This window comes from Paramisgurnus dabryanus, chromosome 1 (assembly GCF_030506205.2).
Source record: "Paramisgurnus dabryanus chromosome 1, PD_genome_1.1, whole genome shotgun sequence".
NCBI lineage: Eukaryota > Metazoa > Chordata > Actinopteri > Cypriniformes > Cobitidae > Paramisgurnus > Paramisgurnus dabryanus.
Genome location: NC_133337.1, coordinates 48366035 through 48385624, shown reverse-complemented (window position 1 = coordinate 48385624; position 19590 = coordinate 48366035). Strand labels below are relative to the sequence as shown.

Below are 19590 nucleotides of genomic sequence, written 5' to 3'. Positions count from 1 at the left end.
TTACATACTGTTGTGGCGCTAAACAGTTTATGGCTTTTGGCTCATGAAGCGATCAAGTTTTTGGTGCTATTAAAGTGAGAAGCTGCCAGTCCCAATATTTTGATATTTGAGGTGAAGCATTTGGAATTATTTTGGTTTATTATTAGATTTTTCTACTGCGCATATGACTTTTTCATTTGTTTTTTTTTCAGAAGAGAGACCTGTCACGTCCATGATGCATGTTTAAATTTGGCAGAAGTTAATCCAGTTAATTTGTAGAATGTTGTTGTCAGTCCTGTAAATTACTGAAGTGTGTGTTTACAGGACAGGGTTAAGCACTAAAAGGTAAAGTGAAAACTGCATTTAAATGCTGTGAAAACAAACGTAGCTAATACTATCACTAAAAGTGGTTCACTGGCTCGTAATCATAGGGGAACCACTTTAAGTGCCATATAGCACCTATGTTGTACCTGTGTAGAACCATATTGTGCTATATAGAACATATTTGGTGCTATAGTGGTGCTATATCACCCCCGGATGGGTCTTTATAAGTGCTTTATAGGTGCTATATAGCACTAAAAATGGTTCCCCTATGATTACGAGCTTTTAAGTGCTATTTAGCAAAAAAAATTTCAGAGTGTACTTTAAGGACCTATTGTGTACTTTTAAAGGTACAGTTAACAGCAGCGGTCTCAAACTCTTTATAATAAAATGTAAGTATTATTATATGTTAATAATAAAAAACTGTGTCTGACCAGATGCCAATCTCAGAAATGGCCTAAAGCCGGTTTGAGTTTGAGACCCCTGCCCTGCAGTTTAACTGTGACAAAATTGTTCCTTAAGGCACAAAATAGGTCCTTGGGTATAATATTGTACCAAAAAAGGTACCACATTTCAATGTTTTGTATACGCATAAAGGTACAAGAATGAATCTTTGAGGGTAACACCATAGCGACAGAAAAAGGTTTTAAACAGTTTTAAACCTTTTTTCAGACAGTATTCTGGAATTTGCTGAAATTCCCCATTGGAATATGGTGTATGTTGAACTTTGCAGCATAAACACAAACAGACAAACACATATGTTGGGCAGAAAGTGTAATGGTATAGTCCTAGTTACAAGCGTTTGCACATGGGATTTTCCTCATAGTTTGCGAAATTCCTACCAAAACACAATGTTATTGCATCACTTACCTTCAGCTTGCTGCAGAAGTGCTGATATCATGATGTGTAGTTACACATGAAGGCTGATATCAGGGTTCGCTCATTATTGCAAAACAAAGTAAACAAAGTAAATGTTGCAAATGAAAATGCAGTTGGTAGTGTCCAATAGCTCAAGTGGTTGAGCATTGCATTACCATCACAAAGGTCATGGGTTTGATTCCCAGTGAACAAACATACTTGTATACAGTGATCAAAGAATCTGCCTTATCCGTGAATGTAAACCAGTATGAATGTTGTGGATGGCTAGGTGTTTTCTGACAGAAGTGGGACGAAGGCGATGATGCACGAGTAATGACTTTAAAAGATGCAGATGCTACTGTTCAGTAATTATGTTTGACAAAGTTTTGTGGATTATAGCTGCTAGCTATGCATGGACAAAGAGCACTGACTCAGCGGGATTAGAACTACATCATGGATGGACGTCCACCCATGTGTAAAACAAAACCTTATTAACACCTAGTGGAAACACTGTTACCATGTTACAGTAGCTACCTAATTAGATGCATTTTAATCCCTTTAAATCCTACGCTCAAGAGGAATTCTGCGGACCTCGGCTGCTATGAGTTTAAGTGTAGTTTGGTTCGTCCTTAGAGGTTTATAGCAAACTACTGTAGGAAACAGGCAAAAAGTTGTTTACCAACCGGAGATGAGCTTTTTATATAAGATCCACCTCGGGTCCCTTGACATATTGTTAATTGAATCTTCTTATTGAAAAGTTTAATGAGAAAAACAGTTAAGAGTCCATCAGACAGGTTTTCCTGTTTAAAGCATTGCAAATGTTGTTACACAATTTAGGTCTTGAAATCCAATGTTTATATGATGAGTAACCCATTGATTTGTCACATGGACTGCAATTTAATGGTGTAATGCTGACATTGGTTGTTTAATTTAGTTTTTTGGGAGGGAATGTAAACAAAGAAATGTCCATTAGGACACTTGCATTGGGGACAAACCTAGCCGCTTGGTTCAGTTAACTCAGAAAATGTTTATATTTGACCCAACAATGCCTAGCATTTTTGGTTAAAGCAACCCAGCATAGTTTAAATTACAACCCAGCGAGCTGGGCTCATCCATTTTTGACCCAACTTTGGTTGAAAATAACCCAGCATTTTTAGAGAATGGTGGATCTGAGGATTGGGGCTAGTTGTCACAATAGAGAGTAATTTGTTAAAGGAATATTCCATTTTCTTAAAAGAAAAATCCAGATAATTTACTCACCACAATGTCATCCAAAATGTTGATGTCTTTCTTTGTTCAGTCGAGAAGAAATTATGTTTTTTGAGGAAAACATTGCAGGATTTTTCTCATTTTAATGGACTTTAATAGAGCCCAAAATGTAATACTTAACTCAACACTTAACAGTTTTTTTCAACAGAGTTTCAAAGGACTCTAAATGATCCCAAACGAGGAATAAGGGTCTTATCTAGCAAAACGATTGTCATTTTTGACAAGAAAAATAAAAAATATGCACTTTTAAACCACAACTTCTGGTCTAGATCCGCCAGCGTGACCCCACGCAATACGTCATGACGTCAAGAGGTCACAGAGGACGAACGCGAAACTCAGCCCCAGTGTTTACAAATGTGTTGAAAGAGGACCGTTCCCACGTTGTTGTATGTCAACTGATACTAATTAATGTCTTTGTGTCAGTTTATTGTTTACAATGGTCCGCCAATGTGCGTTTTATATATGTAACACGTGACCTCCCTACGTCACTACGCATTTACGTTAGGTCACGCTGGACCAGACCTAGACAAAAAGTTGTGGTTTAAAAGAGCATATTTGTTTTTCTTGTCAAAAATGAAAATCGTTTCGCTAGATAAGACCCTTATGCCTCGTTTGGGATCGTTTATAGTCCTTTGAAACTCTTTTGAAAAAAACTGTTAAGTGTTGAGTTAAGTATTAAATGTTGGGCTCTATTAAAGTCCATTAAAATGGGAAAAATTCTGCAATGTTTTCCTCAAAAAAACATAATTTCTTCTCGACTGAACAAAGAAAGACATCAACATTTTGGATGACATGGTGGTGAGTACATTTTTTGGATTTTTCTTTTAAGAAAATGTAATATTCCTTTAATTGTTTGGTTTCCAGTTGGCAGTGTAAATAGTAGTGCAGTGCCTACAATGGACCGTTTATAAGCAGATTACATTGTAAAGTTACCCCACACAAAAGGTCAATTTTTGTTGAATAAACTGTATGCTTTACCACAATTTCAAAAACCTTACATGTAAAGTATGTGACTACACAAAAACTGGCTCAAAATAGAGCTATCCTGAGAAATATTTAATGGTGTAAAACGTGTGACAACTTGCCCCATATTCTTTTATATATCACTTATCCTCAATCAGGTGACCGAAAACAACAGTTTTAAACATTGTTAATACCACTTCAGTCTTGTTCTTTTTCCTTTTGCTTGTTCAAATCACTCCATTCATATAAGACCTGCATTTACTAAATCTCAACAATCGCTGATCATTGCAGATTGGTCTGTAGATGTAGGTTATCTGAGGACAGTGGGGCTCAGAGCTCCCGTTTAGAATCAAATCGCTGTTGAGAACAGGGGAATGAATTTTACACAGCCGTCTCGCTTCAGTGGGATCCAGCAGCACACTAGTTGGTCATGGTTGTTGTGTTGGTGAGGGAGGTGAAAGTTTGCCGTGGCTAGGGGCCACTAGAGAACATGTCAATCTATAGTGGTGGGTGGTAGGACAAAACTGATTGCCCTCTTGAAACAAAACGAGACACGACAAAAATGTCTGTTGCATCTGGCTTTGCTCTTGTACGGTGAGTTTTGATTTTAGAGTGATGCAATGTCTTAAATGACGTCTGCGCTGGAAATGACCAACGATGCAGCATACCACAGTGGAATGAGGTTGTATTTATTGCGTTTTTTTAAGAGCGCGTCACTCGGGTGCATCTCGATGCAACGGATGCTCATGTTGTATACGGTGTCATTGATTGCAGCTGGAGAGGTATCGTTTTTGATGTTGTGTTACACGCTGTGTTCAGGCGCCCCACGGCACTATGACTGCTACTGATGACACGCTATATAGAAAATTATTCTGTCTCCTCTGCTAAAAAATGAACTCTATGGGCACTGATGTCAGTGCAGCAGAGCTTGAAGAACATACATGTGTTTAATCCTCATCTCTTTTTCGGATTAGTGTGATAGCAGATTCCCTAAAGGCAGAATATTAAAGCGCATTAAATCTGTGTTACTGGGAAAACGGAGAATTGTATCTTTTGTTGTAACCTGTGACTGGAATGTAATGACAATTTCTTTTAATTGGTGCTTTATGAATTTACACTGTTAGAAAGAATTGTTAAAATATGTACACCAGCTGTCACTTGGGGCAGTACCCTTCAAAAAGATACTATTATGTACCATTAAGGTACAGATTTGTATACATTTGGTTCAAACATGTACTGTTGAGATACTAATATGAGCTATATTTTTGAAAGGGTACAGCCTTAGTGACAGCTTGGGTCCATATTTTGACCTTATGAAGAGTTTGGTTCCAAAACGCGATACCACCAAAATCTGTATTGTATCAGGTCAGTATTAAAAAGTAAATTCTTAATTTTACGCAAAATCCAATATCCACGTGTTTTCATCGTGTCACTTTCTTGGTATTGAAAACCCGTACCGAAATTAGTCAAAATGGATTTATTGCATTTTGAAACCAAACTCTTCATATATTCTTAAGGGCGATTTATAGTCGTGCACTGTAAAAAAAACTTTGCTGCCTTAAAACTTTTTGTTAAATCAACTCAGATTTACAAGTCATGTCAACAGAAATTATTTGTCACAACTTAAAATATAGTTGAGAAAAGTCAACTTAAATTTATAAGTTATAACAACTCACATGTAGTTATAACAACTCATCTCTAGTCAAGATAAATAATAGTAAGTTGAAATGACTTGTAAATCCGAGTTGATTCAACAAAAAATGTTAAGGCAGCAAAGTATTTTTTACAGTGTACGCCGTAGCCGTAGCCTGACGCGCACCTCGCAAAATTTCTAACAGCGCGTCGGCTCTACGCGGACCGCAAGCGCTGTGATTGGTCCACCAGAACCCCTCCCGTCAGGTAAAAAAAACTGCGTTATAGGTATTTCCGTTTGAGACGGTGAAAACAAAGATGAGCCAAGTTGAGGAGTGATTTAACTCAAACTGCAACATAAGTCACTGTTTATTTACTTCCATCATTGCTGGTCTTCTCAAATTATACACAACAAGTTGCTGTTTCTTCTTCGTTTGTGGGTTTACTTGCTAAGCTTCTTCTTCTGTGACTTCTTTTGCTGCTACTGTGGTTACACGCGTGATTACTGCCTACCAGCGGTCTGCGGGTGTGTTTGCACGTCGACGCGGACGACGACGCACAAGTATAAATGAAAACCGACGCGGAACCTACGCCGTCGCGGCTACGCCGTAGGACCTACGCACGACTATAAATCGCCCTTTACAGTGTAGTCTAAAATACTACTGTCCAGAAATGAAGCGATCCTATTCGCTTTCCCTTTTTTACATATAAAGGCAATTGAATTGTTGAGGTATGCACTCTAAAAATGGTTGGGTTAAAAACAACCCAATTGGCAACCCAGCGCTGGGTAAATATTGGACAGAACACATGCTGGGTTAAAGTAACCCAACACGCTGGGTAACACATTTTAACCCAGCAGGTTGGGTTGTTGAAAAAACCCAACGTGTAGTCATTTTAACCACTTATGAGATTAATATTCTGGGTTTGGGTTATTCTTGCTGGGTTATTTTTATCATGTGCTTTATTGTAAATCAAGACCATTGTGAACACCAAATAAATGTTTATTTGACTTCAAAATAACTACAAACTCTTAAATTTTTACAGTTGGCAGTTGCAAAATCATTTAAAGGACTGCTGCTTACTGACATCAAGTATAAATATATTTATTAAATATCAGAAATTATGCACATTGAAGTAACAATGTAACAGGTTAAATCAATTTGTTTGAATTTAAAACAGAATTTGTATATAAGTATATACAATATATAAATGAAATACTGAAATGTACATAAACAAAACTGCAGCAGTGTAAGAAAATAAACAATGTAATTGTTAAATTAAAAGTAAAATAATTTACAGATGTTTTTTACAGAACAGATGTTCCAAGTTTCAGAGTATGGAATGTATTTGACTAAAAATACTTCATTTATTAAAGTTACTCCTCACGAACAAAGATGTACAAAGGAACCGAACAGCAGAGGATTCATCCATTTGGAAAATGACAGACTACAGTAGATGCACATTGCCTGGGGTATTTATTTTCAAGCACGTAAAATGCCTTTAAACCATAGACTGAAAAAAAATATGAAAGTAGTGTCCGTGATGTCACCCATTGATTGTGAAGAGCATTTTTGAAGCCTAAAGTAGGCGGTGCGTGCCGTCGCCATCTTGGCTGAATTGCAGTTTAAGTCACTTCCGTATTGGCTCCATCAGAGAGACTGATTGCATGTTTCCCATGGCCAGGAAATAAAGGAAAGGATTTCGAGGATTCTGTCCAGAGAAGAACTTCCACCACATTTGTTGCAATCTACAAAAGAGGAAAAAACTTTTAGTGGTCTGAACTAAATGATCAGATTTAAGTGTTCAGAAAACCATGTGGGCCAAGTGAATTATACATTTTATAAAAATTATAAGACTTTCTTTTGCATCCCTGGCCGCTTTACCACCACGTGTGAGATTTTTCCCCCCAAAAATGCAATGGCCTGTCATCGGTTTGCATAAGACTTTGGTGTTACACTCCTTTAACTGTTGTGCCAACAACAAAGGCTGCAAACCACACAGACTGACAAATAGGATGATCTGACTATAAAGAATAAAGTGCTGCAGAATAAAATGCAGCAGATAATTAAGACATTCCCAATACATTTTAAATAGGAGTTATTAAATGTTATACTTACTGGCTGAAGTTGTATGAAGGTCTTGCTAGCCTTATTAATGGATGGACATAAAAACTCTGCACTCTCTAGACAAAAAGAATGGGAAAACAACATCACATCTGATCTCTGCTAAAAACATAACATCTCTGATACAGTATCAGCCACAGATCAGAGGGTTGGTCAATATAAACTTGAAATCACAGGAGACAACCCAAGAATATTATTAAATTAATATAAAATAGTAACTAAATACGACTCAATAACACATCTTCATTCATATAACACATATAAATGTTTGTTAAACTGTACACGCAGTGACACGCAGTGTCTTGGTGACAAATGCATTTATGTATTCAAGTTCATGTCCAAACACTGACATTATTGTTTCATTTTAAAAGAGAGGACCAAGCAATATACATATAAGACACCGGTTCTTGGAAACGCTGTTTCGTTTTCATTTATTGACGCGTTACCCGCCGTACCGACTGTGAAGTGAATGTGCTGCTTGTCCCTGCCTCTCAGTGACAGAGTAGACGCCGGCTCCGCAATTCTCCGCCGCCGGTTAAGTTAACTTGTGCTCGCGCCTCGCGGTCTGTCTTTCCATATCGAATGACAAGAAAGCAACTCGTTTGTCATCAACTTTAATTTAATAGTGTCGCTATTGCTAAGCTGGGAAAACTATGCGCGTGTGTGACACAAAAAGCCGAAACGTTGCGGAGGTCGACTCGGTACCGGTTTTGACTCGCTTTGTTAAAGGCTTACAGAAATTGTCATGAGTTAACGTAATCAACCGTATGATGGGGATTTTGTAACATCGATTTTATTAATTTTATTAATATGACATATTAAACATCTTAGAACGATTATTCGAGTCAATTTTTGTAAATGGGGATCTGAGGTAACAGTCGTCATTCCTCTAAATTACACCCGTCGTCTTAGTCTGTATAAATTAACACGTTGCTGTCTCGCAAAATGTTATAATCTTGTTTATATTCATGAAATGTTTACAAAAACATATAAACTTATCTTGAAACAACTGCTTCCAGTGACTCTGTCCTTTCACGACGACCGTTGCTGAGCACATTCAAACATCAAAGGCGCGAAGCACGTGAGCCTCTTCAAACAACCCAGTATAATAACCCAGCAGTTTTAACCCAACAACCAGAAAACTGAAACTACCCAAAAAGTGTTTAAAATGTTAAAAATTAACCCAGCAAAACAACCCAACAGACTCAACCCAGCATTTTGGGTTAAAAAATAACCCAGCCATTTTTAGAGTGTGGCTGTACAAAAACTCAATGGTTTTCTTGTCAGCTGTGAAGGTGAACCGTGTCCATGTGAAAAGCGCTACAAAGGTCAACAACATAAATGCCACAAGCAAATGAAAAATTCAGCAATCAACACATTAGATCGCTTACTTTGACAAAAACCCGAACAGCTATTGCTGAGCTGGGAACGCTCAGGTGAAAGGTTTTTTTTCCGCGGGTTTCTCTTTGACTCTGTTCTGTACAGTAAGTTTGAGCTCTGCTGAGGTGCCTATCTTTGTGTACAGCCTGGAGCTGAGACGCTTGACAGTTCATTAAAGAACCTTGAGATCGTCTGTCCTTATTTTTGGAAGGCGTGTTGGAGGAGAGGGATTGCGCGAGCTGCCAGAAAAGCGACAAGGGGCGGACACCGGGAGCTAAAGGGGAGCTTTTCTCAGTGCTGGCATTGTATTTCCAGGGGCTTCAAAGCTATCTGCCCCAGAGCTCCGGGCTCTTGGAACACTTTGGAGAACAGATACTTTGATCAAGCGACTGAGCAGACAGATTTGTGAGGAAGGAAGGCTGTTTACAGCTAAGGGTCCACTTTTTCTTTATACAATAAGAAATTTGCAATTGATACTGAATTACAGATAGATTAAGCGTCTGATAGTCGCGTTGTTTTAAACCATGGTTGTGTTAAATATTGACAAACCTAACTGTTGGGTTAAATGAACAGAGTAAATGTCCATGTCTGACCCAACCATGAATTGAAACAACCGAGACTTAGAGTGTTGAATTTTTTTGCATCAGTTTGTATTTAAAATTCTATTTCTTAGATGCTTTAAAGGGCACCCATGGTCCAATTCACGATTTTACATTTCCTTTGGTGTGTAAGTGTGTATTAGTACATGTTAACGATATGCAAAAGGTACAAACCCAAAGTAAATGATGAGTCGAGTTATTGTCTCCGATGTAAATCTGTTTTCTTGGACTACAACAAACACACGGATTGTAGGAAACAGCTTACTTTCTGGGATTGGTGATGTAGACAAGACCGACATGATCATAATTCCTCCTGCTTTGGACTCACAGCCTATAAGTTAACTCCTGTTAGCATTGCATTGTAACTGAATCATTTAAACATGGTAAGGAGCGTCACATTTCCTGCTGACGTCAGAGGTATTCAGACCGGACAGTTTTGTACAAAATCCGTGCGTTTCTGGAGAGTGAAATCTGGAGCTACAAAAATGTATGGTATGTGGAAAAAATCAGCTTTTTAAACCACAAACCACGCAAACACATAAAAAAACAAATACATAAAAAGCAAATACATAAAATAACATTGTTTTTAGCAATGAAATAGGTGTGCTTTAAAAATGTAAGACGGGTAGTCTCCTCAACAAGAGATATTTTATTCTTCCTGTGGACTAGAAGAAAAATCTCAAGTAGGCTATAGGCTGTACAAACCGTCCCGGGAGAATGAGTGTTAAAAGCGTGTTAGGTGAAAGAGTACAGTTAGGTAAAAAAAAAAAGAAAGAAAGTTGGGGATAACAGAACAAATGTTGAACGCTGAAATCAAGCTGGTACAAGGGCGATTGAATGAATAGTTCTGTTTGGGCAAGGTAGAGCGCTGACCCAATCCTGCTCCCTCAGGCTGCCCGTGCACACGATTTGAAAACCATCATATTTTACTCTGTCAGCATCATCGGTGACCTCTAGCATGGTGTCCGTCCAGGAGTATTCTCAGAAAAGAGAAAGAGAGAGAGAGGAAGATCTGTCTTTTGAACCCTGTCTCATTTGCCCATCTTGTTGCTGTAGGTGCAGGTGACATGGCTGCTCATGCTTTATATCAACAGTTGCGATATAAATATTCCTGAAAGTTTTTTTTCTGTCAGACTGTATGATTTCATAAAAAACTTTCTGGCTATTTGTAGTGAAATACCACTGACTATGCAAGTAAGAAAGAAATAGTTACTTTACATAACTATTAGTACCCCTTAGTTCTTTGAAGAACCTTTCAATCAAGGCTTTCTAAAATAACTGTACACCAAGGCAGGTATGTTTTCAATTGTTTCCACTATAAGCGCCATGCTTTTACAAAGTGCCAGCAGTTGGCATTTGAGCACCCCAGCTAGGCAAAACTTTCAACTTTGAGTGAAATGCTCAGCTCATCACTGTCACTTTTCACTCAGCCGTCCAAACACAGCGAAGTATGGAGTAGCATGCGAAAGGAGTGGTATGTGAAATCTCAGTATGGAAATAAATGTGAGAAATACAGATACGGATGATCTACTGCAGGGGTGTCCAAGCTTGCTCCTGGAGGGTCGTGTCTCTGCAGAGTTTTGCTCCAACCCTAATCAAACACACCTGATCCAGCTAATCAAGTCTTACTAGGCAGACTAGAAACTTTCGGGCAGGTGTGTTGAGGGAAGTTTCAGTTAAACTCTGCAGGTCCGAGTTTGAACATCCCTGATCGACTGCTTCTGCTGAGATTTTTTTAGTATACATCGGATAGACACTTTTCTACAGTATCTCATGAGGCCAAATGAAACCGTTTTGGTAAATTAAAAATACGGAAAAACTGTAAGCCTGGCGGCTTCGTTTAAGTGTGATACTAAAATGTATTCCTTACAGCTAAATTTTATTTGTTTAACAACACCTGAGTATTTTCGTTGATGATGTTATTACGTCATAGGTGAACAAACATAAAGATCATGTGACAACGAAAACATGGCAGATGTAGTGTGTCCGTAATGTATGCATTACTGCACCCACAGATACTGTATGAAGAGTTTGGTTCCAAAACGCAATAAATCCATTTTGACTAATTTGGCTAAAAAGTTAGTTTTTTTCGGGGTTTTTTTCATAACTTGGCTGGTGCTGCGACTTACAGTAAGGTGCGCCTTGTAAGTCAGTATGAATTAATTTTTTGATTTATTAGGCAAGAGACATCATTACCGTCTACAGCCGCGAGAGTCCGCCATATGCTGCTTCTGTAATTAGGCAATTTAATGGATTCTGTAATGTAGAATGACGAGTATGCGAACTTCACGCTATTTGGCTTGTTCGGTTAATTTAGACTATTCAACCTTCCAAGTAAGTTCTGTATGCTATGGTTTATTGTTTAAATAACTGATAATATAACTTTTAATGTACAGACATCTATTCAGCCTGCTGTTCTGTCTGCTATTGTTTATGCTTTCCAGATTAAATGTCTGTTCTTCGGCTTGGAGTTTGTGAAATAATTTTCTAAATAAACGCGACGTATAGTCCACTGTGACTTATATGTTATTTCGTTTTAACGACGCATTTTTAAATGATGCGGCTTATATTTCGGTGCGGTTTAAAGTCCGGAAAGTACGGTATATCTATTGAATCAATATATAAATGTGCATTCATCTTTGCCATTTTATATTCATTAAGTTGACTAGTGGTATACACTGATTAAAAAAATAAACATTAATGGTATTAATCACAACACTTACTTTGTCATATTAAGAACACTGTCATTGCTGCTGTCATCCTTGGGACGTCGTCACTGAACTTTTTTGACAGCGATCAGCTGTAAGATGTTTTGGTCCTGCTCGATTTTTATTGGCTTTGAGTAAAATAATGGAAAGTTTTTCATAAGATCCCCTGGGGTCAATGTGTTAGCATGACAGAAGCTCGATGCTGTCGTGTGAGAACAAACAACACCCGGCATTTTTCCTTCACCCAAGTGCCTTTCAATTATTATCAATTTTGATGTTTATGTTCAGTTCCATCAAAAAAACTAGGATTCTGTGTGTGCCGCCATAATTGTTTACAATGAATGGAATGGTGTGCTGTGATTGGTTAAGCAGATGTATTGCATTATGCAGAAAAGGATGACTGGCGTTTGTCGCAGAAAAGATGACATAATAACGCTTAGGTTACTCACGTAACCCCGGTTCCCTGAAATAACGGGAACGAAGCATTGCGTCAGTTAGCTGACGCTATGGGGGGAAACTCCTGTTTACTCCGTGACTGAAGCCTATTGGTTAACGTCTGTACAAAGTACAGACCAATGACGTTTGAACCCGCGCGCGGGAGGAACGCGTCCCTATATAAGCGTGGTTCAATCGTCAGGAGCTCATTATATTCGACTGAAGCGCGCAGCCGAATAACACTCGCTGCGTAGACGTTTGTGGCACGGCAAGAGACGCAATGCTTCGTTCCCGTTATTTCAGGGAACCGGGGTTACGTGAGTAACCTAAGCGTTCCCTTTCAATACGGTTCACTTCGCATTGCGTCAGTTAGCTGACGCTATGGGGGAACGTAATCCCATCACGCCGTGCATACACAACGTACTGAAGTGCCTTACCGGAGAGACACTGCGTGTGGCCCTATACCCGGCATATTCACAGCTTTAAAAGCAAATGTGTAAGCACCATATAAATTGTTGACGCGCACACGGTGGGGTTTTAAATGCACCGGGGGCACATAACATAGCACAAGACGGCGAGGTACCGAGCGCGCCGCGGCTGTGCGAGATAAGTAAATTCAGAGTCACGTTGGTGAGCTCGCTGAGCGCACCGTGGTGTACACATAAAACGCATGAGCGTGCATGATTGAGCCGAGAGAACCTGCGCTCGTAGGGCAGGGACGTCTAAGCTGTACAATCTGACAACGTAGACGGCGAAGACCAGCCGGCCGCGTAGCAGATATCAAATATAGATATAGATACCCCTGTAGACCAAGTTCATGAAGAAGCCAAACTCGCACAGAGTGGGCTCTATATAGGACATAGCTCATAGAGGGGCGTGAGCCAGTGCGATGGTTTCAACGATCCATCTAAATAACCACTGTTAGCAACAGACATACGTAGTGAGTGATCTGCGCAGCTCACGAACGGCCGATCTGACTATAATATGCGGCAGAACGGTTCGTAGCGTGGGATTATACAGATACCACAATAGTGTGAACCCAGGTGCACCCTCGAGCGCATCGGGATGCATATAGGTAGTATTATAGTGCACAGATCGGTGAGCTTTCCAAGCGCGCCGTAAATGTGTATTGACTATAAATTGCACGGGCACAGGTGAACACTTGAATACATCGTGAATGCATATAGATGAATCAGAGTGTTATAATGCACAGGCCGGCAAGATTCTCGAGCGCGCCGTCATGTGTTCTGATAATAAATTGTGCGCACACGGGTGAACTCTTCAGTGCACCGTGAATGCGTATAGATAAATCAGTGCACAGAACGCGCCGTGAATGTGTACAGATATGATTGATGAACGTAACGGTGGGCACCCAACGCACCGTGAACGTACACAGATGAACAACAATGTATGTGTCACAAAGCATAACACAGCTGTGTATACAGGTGAGCTTTCCCAAGCGCATCTTATTGTATACCAAAATGTTATAGCGTGTACATGTGAGCTTCTCTAAGCGCACGGTGGACGCATATAATTAAAAACCATATCGTGCATACAGGTGAGCTAATGGGCGCACCTTTAATGCAACAAACCTCAGTAGTGCGCGAAGCAGGGATGTCGAAGCTGTAAACTGACAACGTGGACGGCGGGGACCAGCCGGCCGTGTCACAATTGTCAATGAGAAACCTCTAAGACCATGCCCATGCTCTAAGACAAGTGAGCATAATTGTCACGGGAGGTGATAACGTCAACGATCCATAAATAGCCTGTATTGACAGGTGCTCTAGTGAGTGATCTGTGACGCAGATGAACAGCTGATCGTCTGATGTACGTCAGACGTATGTGTCATACAGGACCTTGGACAGTTCCAGAGCGCTGTGCCTCGGGCACCGTCCGCATCTGAGAAATGACAGGCTTATGAATAAAGTGAATGGCCAGCCGTAAAAGCATGGTTCGCTGTTACCGCCGCCGTCCGCATCTGAGAGATGACAGGCTTGTGAATTAAATGAATGGTCGGTCGTAAAAGCGTGGTTCGCTGTTATCACGGCCACATAGATATAGGTAGGGGAGAGAGCCGCCGTGCCTCTGTAGTGAGGAGAAAAGTGTTCCACCGGCGATTCGCGGGGGGTTTTGACTTTCAAATGTCACTAGACAGAATGGATCAGACTTTGCATAAGGACGCCTCGTGAAAGGGGTCCTAGCAGCTTGTGTCAATGTGTCATAAGGCACGTAATGTAGGTCGTGTCCCACGGATGCCATCTCCGCACGCCCATCGTAATGGGTTAATATTGGTAGTTAAGCATGAGATGCGTATCACTCTGATTGAACATAGCTTATAAAGCGATGCAATGAGTTTATAAAGGAGATGACTCGTCAGCTTGTTCAGGGGGCGAGATCTCAGTCTGGTTCGGTAAATAATGAAACCACCGTAGATTGCCCGACCGCATTATCACAATAACACGGTCGAGAGTGCTGCAGTGCTAAATCATCCTCTTAATGTACCGTATTCACAGTACAAGGTGATTTATATGAGACAAACGGCGTTCCACGCGCCGAAGGCTGATTGCTGTCGTAAAGCGTGTTCAACCCACAGCAAATGCTGGGCTAGCTCGTAATGACAGCACTTCATGCAACCGTGTGTAACTTAAGCAAGCTTCCCGGCCGTCAGCTCGGGGCGGGACCTTTGCTTAGTCAAACTGAAGTGGACTTATGAACAGAATGCCACGATATTCAGCTTTCTGAGGCTCGTTAGAGGGGTACGTGTGCCCGTCTTAAACGAGATGCCGCGCGCGTCTGACTGTGCGCGCGCTTTAAGCTTTGAAACTTATTGTGGCGGGTAGCAAGCTCACTTGAGGTTGATATTACCCTTAATATCTCCGAGTATTGGAGCGGAGGTGTGATCGTCTTCGGATCCGCTAATATAAATCAGCTATATGGCCGAAAAACGTCATAAACCGCTTGGCTGTAAGCCTTTGAGTGGCCGTCCGGAGAGGGCGCGATTCAAACGCTTGGAGCCATGCAAAAGTCTGAGGCTGTCCTTCCTCTAGGAAGAGAGAATAACAGCCGTAAGACCGTGCTCGTTTGCGCCATCAGCATCGTAGCGGAGAAACTGAGGTGGGCTGCGAGCGAATTTGGCAGAAAGGTGTTAGAGACACCGTACAGTCGTGGGGTGTCAATACACAGTATATGGCCAAACCGGGGTTTTTTCGGCTAGCGTCGATAGAATTATGGACAGCGGGCCGTATGTGCGTATTACTGATTGCTTGTCAGTAAGGCGATAAAGTGTTTAGAGACACCGTACAACCGTGGGTGTCAAAACACAGTATAGTAAGCACGGAAATTACTCTTTTTAGAGGAATTAAATACCGTTCGCCACTATAGTGAGGTCGCATAGCCGACAGTATTACACAGTATGTTTGGATAAACAGCACACAGAAAACATTTCAGGGCAGTCCAGCCGAGGCGCGACATAACCCCTTTTCTCCCAGACAGTTTCGTTCTCTGTTGATGCAGCTGTGCTGCGGAGACCAGAGCTCAGCCGTTCAGGTGCACAAGCCTCAGTAGTGACGGTGACCGAACGGCTCACGGAGCAGGGTAGTATGTCTAGGTGGTTTAATGTCAGACTGAACCCATCGCAGAGAGGAAGTCTGCCGTGAGGCCCGCGGTTTTGCCGTTTATTAAAAGGGCAGAAAAACCGGGTATATATATAAGAATGTACCAATATTCAGCGCACTGATATAGGACGGGACTGAATAAAGGGAGGTATTCGGGCCTCAGTATATTATAAACAAATTCGTTCTGCCTCTGATTCCGTCTAAACCAGAGAGAAATTACCAGGCAGACAAAGAATGAGCTATCTGAAGTGAGATCGGCTCAGGCCAGTAAAGCTCTATAATAAGTGTTTTAGCGCTCCAATAGAGGCGTGTCCGCCTTATCGAGCAGACGAATGAGATCGTGCCGCTCCAGGAGGGGAGGGCCATGAAGCTCTCTTATAATGAGTGTTCTTGGTGCTCCAATAGCGGCGAATCGGCCCTATCGAGCAGACGAATGAGATCGCGCCGCTCCAGGAGGGGAGGGGCATGAAGCTCTGTAATCGTTGAACACTGGACAGCTGCATTTAGAGGCAGCGAGCCGTAATACCGCGTGCTAGCTAAGCCGTTAAGAGACCTCACCACTGTGGGGAAAGGAGCGAGGGACTCCGCGAGCGTGGAGCACGAGTGGCTGTGCTATGACAGAGACAGGGGCAGACCGCCCGTGTTTGCTTGTCGTATGCATCTATCCAGGTCTACGGTTCCCCGCTTGTTCATCTCAACAAGAGAGGAACGGCAGAGGGGAGCAGCAACACAGACAGAACAGCCATGCGTCGTGACGGTATCACCCGATGCACTCGGGGGATTAATATATGTGCCAGAGATCTCGCCACTGAATGTAAGAGGAGCGAAGGGACTCTGTAAGCATGAACGGTTGCGGTGTGACAGAACACAGGGGGGGTTAGTCCGTGTGTGCTTGTCTATGCATCCATCTAGTCTCATGGCTCGCCGTGTGTTCATCCCGGCGAGAGAGGAACAGCAGGGGGAGCACGAAACATGGATAAGACAACCAAAGCATAAGCGCGGTCCCGGCGTGGGAGGTGCCAGACCGGTAACGCGCTCGGAGGAAATTCATAGCAGAGAGGCTCACCGAGCCGCTGTGCTGGACGCTATTACAACAGCGCCTGCTCTTTTAGCTTATAGCTTTATATTAAAAATATTGATCTTACCGGGCGGCCGCAGGGGAGACCTCGTCAGGCGTGTGTCCGCTGCACAGGGCTCGTACCACGGCAAGCGAAGGCTATCTTCGGTTCTCGGCCGGAAAGCGGCAGGGGAAGACGCTAGACCTGGACTCTGCTATCTTCGGTTCTCAGCCGGAAAACGGCAGGGGAAGACGCTAGGCCTGGACTCCGCTGCAGGGCTTTTGTCAACGGCGAGGTAAGGCTTCTTCTTTTTCTTCGGAGCAGCGAGAGGTTCGCGCTGAAGGAGAAAATAATGAGCTCCTGACGATTGAACCGCGCTTATATAGGGACGCGTTCCTCCCGCGCGCGGGTTCAAACGTCATTGGTCTGTACTTTGTACAGACGTTAACCAATAGGCTTCAGTCACGGAGTAAACAGGAGTTTCCCCCCATAGCGTCAGCTAACTGACGCAATGCGAAGTGAACCGTATTGAAAGGGAACATGGCGGATATCTGATTTTGCGTAAAATGAAGAATTTTCTTTTTAATACTGATCTGATACAATACTGATTTTGGCGGTAACAAATTTTTTTTAAGTGGCGTTTAGCCCGTTTTGTAACCAAACTCTTCATATATACCGTTTAAACATTCAGGAAGTATAGATATTTCATTTTAATGTAGCACTGTCACAGTAAGTGATTTTAGATGGAGGGAATCTTTATTTTTGCAGTTAGTGTCACAGAAATGACACACTTTAACACAACATCATTTGACATGACTTGCAGTGTATTTTTTGATAGCTCTGCCTGTCTCGTAATTCCCTACATCTCTGCACTTTAGTTCATCTTAGTCTTATTTTCCTCAGATTCGTGTTCAGACAAGAAGGAATGCTGCCAGTTGAAGCCTAGTGTCTGATAGCAGTGGAGAGCATCCAGTCTTCTTCCCAGAAGAATACAAGACTTCTCTGATCTGGTAAGCACACAGTAAAACACTCAAGTTCATTTCCATAGTCTGGTCTTGAATAGACTAGACTTTCACCTACTATGCCTTGTATTAGTATACTTTATATGATTTCATCCTAGTCCTTTACATCTTTTTTTAACACGATAACCTAGTTTTGGTTCTCCTAAACCTAATATAATTCAAGGACGGCCTTTTTATCTGTCAGAATGTACTATACTAAGATCTACCTATCTAGCATGTTCTTAAGTATTCAGTTTAAACCAATAGGTACCTTCTTCTAGCAAATTTGACCATGATTAAAGGAAAACACAGTTGTTCAATATTTTACTATGTTCTTACCTCAACTTAGACAAATTAATACACACCTGTATCTTTTTTCAATGCGTGTAACAGTATGCGCAGACACTTTTTTTGTTGCGATTGTTGTTTCTGCATGGGCAAAGATACATTTCATGCATCAGGTATGTGTTGGAGAGGGATACAAGCGTTTTGCAGTGTCCTGCTAGCAGGTGTCCTGCTGAATGACTGCTTTCATCAAACAGCTGAAAAACCTAAGCTTTAGGGAGCCTCTTGAAATAACATTAAGAGCCACTCAAACCCCCCCGAGTAGGCTAGGAGTTGGTTACAATTCCTACTTTCCTCCTTTCCAGTACTAAATCTGCTTCTCATTTTAAGTAAATACAGAGCCCAAGCTCCAGTCCTCAGAAGGAATAAATGCACCCAAAGATTTGTTGCTCATTCAGTCCAAGTATGCGGGTGGGGGGTGCGAGCAGTAGTGTCTGTAAGTGCACTTGAGCTGCTGAACTCACGCAGCGTGACAGTCAAGTGAACAACCAGCTAAAAGCTACTTGTGGTGGAAAAAAACCCTCTCTCAGTGTTTGTCTGGATCTCATAATTTTCTTGAATACGTTTATTCCAGTAATACAAAGCTCTTATTACAAACTGTCATTCTTTACGTTGGGGGGGGGGGGGGGGGTGTATACGTCTCGAGTAAAACAGAAGACAGAAATGTATGAGGTTATTATCATTCCACCAGCGTGTTGGCGTCTGGTGGTGCAGATCATGCTTGGCTGCCTGGCACGATAGGGCAGCCGGTGGCCATTAAGGCAGCAGGGTTTGGGGGTTTGGGGCCTATGGAGGGTACTGCCACCCCCTGCATGGGAGCAATGAGAGGCCCTGGGCAGGTGGTCTATCAGAGACAGTGGGCTGGAAGTCTTGGACAAATTGATACAGGGAGGCTCATTTCCCAAACCCAGCATGAGGGACGGCACAACTCCATGAGGGAAGAAAAAATATGAAAGCAAAGACTCCCAAGGGCACCAGCGCATGAGCAGTGATCTTGCAAAGTTGTCAGTCAGTTGTGTCGTTTCTGCGTCCACTATTGGGAGCACTGGGTACTCTCCGCGATGCCGGATGTATCTTCGATAAAAAACACTAAAGGATACTAGATGTAAAAGCTGCCATCTGTAACTGTTACCTCTTTATCACCATATTTTTGTAAACCTAAAATTGCAGGATTTATCTCTGTCTGTCTGTCTGTCTGTCTGTCTGTCTGTCTGTCTTCTGAAATATCTATCCATCCATCCATCCATCCATCCATCCATCCATCTATGATTTAAAGTATTTCTGTCTGTCTGTCTGTCTGTCTGT

The 19590-nt window shown here is 41.8% G+C and overlaps 1 protein-coding gene across 3 annotated transcripts in view; it reads left to right on the top strand.

Moving 5' to 3' along the window:
- rbfox3a (RNA binding fox-1 homolog 3a) overlaps window positions 1-19590 on the top strand; it is a 622611-nt gene that overhangs the window by 75001 nt on the left and 528020 nt on the right. For all 3 annotated transcript variants that reach the window (XM_065262753.1, XM_065262754.2, XM_065262751.2), the window contains exon 2: window positions 17843-17949. The gene's annotated coding sequence lies outside the window, so the exon portion shown is untranslated. The remainder of the gene's footprint in view (window positions 1-17842; window positions 17950-19590) is intronic.